The following is a 3,518-nucleotide window of genomic DNA, read 5'->3' as shown; positions in this document are numbered from 1 at the left end:
GAATGTCCCTATCATCAGACAGGTCATCAGTTATATAGTGTCCTAAGTATTTGACCTCATCGTAGACTTAAAAGGACAGTACCAGACAGAGAGAAAGCAGGAAATGACAGTTTATTGTCCTCACTGCTTCTAGCAATCATATTACTCTTCTCAGAATTGTACTTAATGTCAAAGTCTGAGCCATATTGGGAGCAGACCCTTAGTAACTGTTGAAGGCCAGTACTATATGGACAAATAATCACCATATCATCTGCGTACATCAGGTGGTTGATAATGGTGTGTTCATATTTTTGTTACACAGCCAATGTTCCTGGGTCTGGTGGACCCACCCAGCCCGGTCTCATGGCAGGGCGTGATATGGTCACGTTATTGAATCTATTGAGTCGTGGACAGGACACGATAATGTCGTTTTTTTTTCGTGTGGTGATTAAGAATTTTAAAGCAATGTATTTCAATGGGAAGCATATTTCATGATCACAGAACGATGACGGTAGCGAGTAGTATTGATAAGGCGAAAGTCTGCGCAGGGAGATTGGTCGGGGGGGTGGTGGATGGGTCAAACAACACAGGACTTTCACCCCGGAGACCGGGGATCGCGTCCCGCGTGTTGCAGTTCCTTTCCTCGTTATTCTCTTCCTAACCAGAACTGTCCCGCTGTTGTCGGCGTGTCCCGCGTGTGACGGTTCCTTTCCCCGTTCTTCTTTTCCTAACCACAACCGTCCCGTTGTTGTGGCGTCTCATTTCCCCTCTGTTGTGTGCCCCTGTGCCCGGGGATTGGGTCCCGCGACTGGCGGCACGTCCCGTTGTTGTGGCCGGCGTGTGGCGTTTTGTTTCGCCCTTGTTGTGTGCCCTTGCGCCTGGGGATGCGCCCGGGGATCGCCTCCCACATGTGGCGGTCCGTCCTGTTGTTGTGGCCAGCGTGTGGCGCCTCATTTCCCCGTTGTTGCGTCCCCCAGAGCAGGTTCGAAAATCGTGACCTGTACACATTCAAAATTCGTGACGCGTACACGAAATAAACGTGAAAATCGTGATCCATAAACGAATCAATACATCAAAATAACGTCACTATTTCACGACCTGGCGTGAGACCGGGTTGACCCACCACATTATTAGGCTTTCAAATCCATACAGCCATAACAATTAATAGATAACTTAATAGATTTTTACTTTAGCTCAATGTCCAATAATATACATCATTTATGGTTCATATTTGCCATTTACCTCTGTGAGATCACATTTATGATTATATGATAATTTTCGTGTTTTTTTGTGAGAAAATAAGAAAATTCAATTATGAAAAGGTAAAAAAAATAGAAACAAGATCTTTAAACATGATTGGTGCTTATTTCTTAGAACTTAGAACAGGTGAAAGTGCTTGAAATGTAACAATTTTGTGACTTTGTGTGGGAATAGCAGGTGTAGAAAGACAACATAGTTTCATAGCACCTACATTTAAATACACTCGGGTCCAGTAGACCCAAACACCTCCTATGTAATAGTTATGTGTAGGTGGGGTGTACCAGTCATTGAAAATAAGTTATTTTTTATGTTCTTCACAGAAAAAGGCCAATGAGTTTGAGTTAGAATAAATAATAAATAGCATCATTTTTCTTTTAGCAAACATTGAAAATGGGTCCCACAGACCCAAACACCACACAAGGGTTAAGGCAAAAATACACATATTTGTGCCATGTTTAGATTTGAAGCCAAACTGGTTGTCAGAGGTCAGGACAAACTGTCCCAGCCTATTCAGTATAGTCCTCTCTAAGACCTTGAATAAAATACTGGCCAGAGCTATAGGCCGGTAATTATCAAAGCTGTTAATTTGGCCAGCTATGTCTTTGATGATTGGCACTAATGTGAATCAGGTAGAATACCATGGCCTAACAACCTAGTAAAACAAATAGCAATTAGGGGACATAGTTTTCTACTCACAAGTTTTAAATGCTCCATCCATATGACATGCGTTATTATCATTTAGCATCATAATTGCATCATATATTTCTTGAAGGAAAACAGTCACATCTTCATTACTATCAATGTTACCCACTGTAAAGGAGTTAACTTTTAACACTTTGTAACAGCTCATAATAATGTTTCTGCCACAACTGAGTCATTTTCTCTGAGCCGCTGACACCATCAATGTTCGTTGGTAATGTTTTACAGTTATTCATTCTTTTGATTTCTTTCCAGAAATGAATAGGACTATTGTATTGCAGCTTCCTTGCAAGAGAGTCAGACCTCATTGTATTTTCATTCCTCTTAATGAAATGTAGAGCATATTTAAATTTTTCATTTGCACGTTTCTTATATTCAAATAAGGGACCATGTTTATGTCTGCCTGACTCAACCCATGCTTTGAAGGCCCTTCTTGCCTCAGCATGCATCTCTTCCACATAGCCATTCCAGCCTGGCTTGACTTTGTGCAATCTGTGTGTCTTATACAAGGGCCTGCTCAAAACAAGGAGGTACTTCACAATATTCTCATACAGCGAGCACAGCTCAATACCATGTTGAGGGTTCTTACAATTAATATCACAGCATGCAGTTGAATATTTTGGTAATTCAATGTTACTCAACAAGATGTCAGACTGAATATAGTATTCTTTAAGATCCTCCTTAGTCAGATTAGACCAATCTATTTTCCCCACACACATGTGGTTATCTATAGACACGAGAGTAGGTATATTGCCTAGATTTACAGATAAAGAAAAAGGCACATGATCAGTAGTGGCAAATTCATAATTAAATCTTGTTAAGGGAAATTTTGATTTACATACTTTCTCTCTTCTTATTATTAAGCTGTTTGCATAGAATAATTATAAGAATTATAATGATTACACGCTCACAAGATACCATGGAGCCATCGTCTGTCCTTGTGAAAGGCACAGGATGTTTCTGAGAGCAGAGCAGGCAGAGGAGATGCCCAGCTTGAAGATAAACTGGCGACATCGACTTTGTTATGACTATAGGCTTTGTATCACACTCCACGATGTATTATAAAAAGCAGCTGTAGAGAGCTTTTCGTTAGGTCATTGTCTGTACTATTCTGTAGTGCGGAGAAGGCCTCCTTGTTGTGTGCATGAGCCGTGCAAATGCAGTGATCTAGCCATTTGGTTGTGTGCCATGCCTCACTGATGTAAGTGTAGCTACTATCTGGCAAGAGCACTTTGCTAGAAAGAATCAGACCATTATCAGAACAAAACTGCATTAAATATTTGGCAAAAAAAAAAGATCTGCCATCGGAAACATCTGCATTGATATCACCCACAATAAAGAAGCACGTGGAAGCATTATCTTGAATTAAAGACATGGCACAAACCAATCTATTAAGATAGTCATCTTCATTTTGAGAACACTCATAGGGTGTATAAATGTTTGAGATAATGAAGTTTTTATTACCACAATTAAACTCAATTCCTATGGCCCAATCAACATCCAGTCTAACCACATTAACTGCCGCCATCTTCCACAATAAACGAAAGAGGTAAGAAGAAAATAAACTTTGTCAAATAAAC

The sequence above is a fragment of the Perca fluviatilis genome, chromosome 12 (genome assembly GCF_010015445.1).
Source record: "Perca fluviatilis chromosome 12, GENO_Pfluv_1.0, whole genome shotgun sequence".
Classification (NCBI taxonomy): domain Eukaryota; kingdom Metazoa; phylum Chordata; class Actinopteri; order Perciformes; family Percidae; genus Perca; species Perca fluviatilis.
This window is presented reverse-complemented; position numbering follows the sequence as displayed.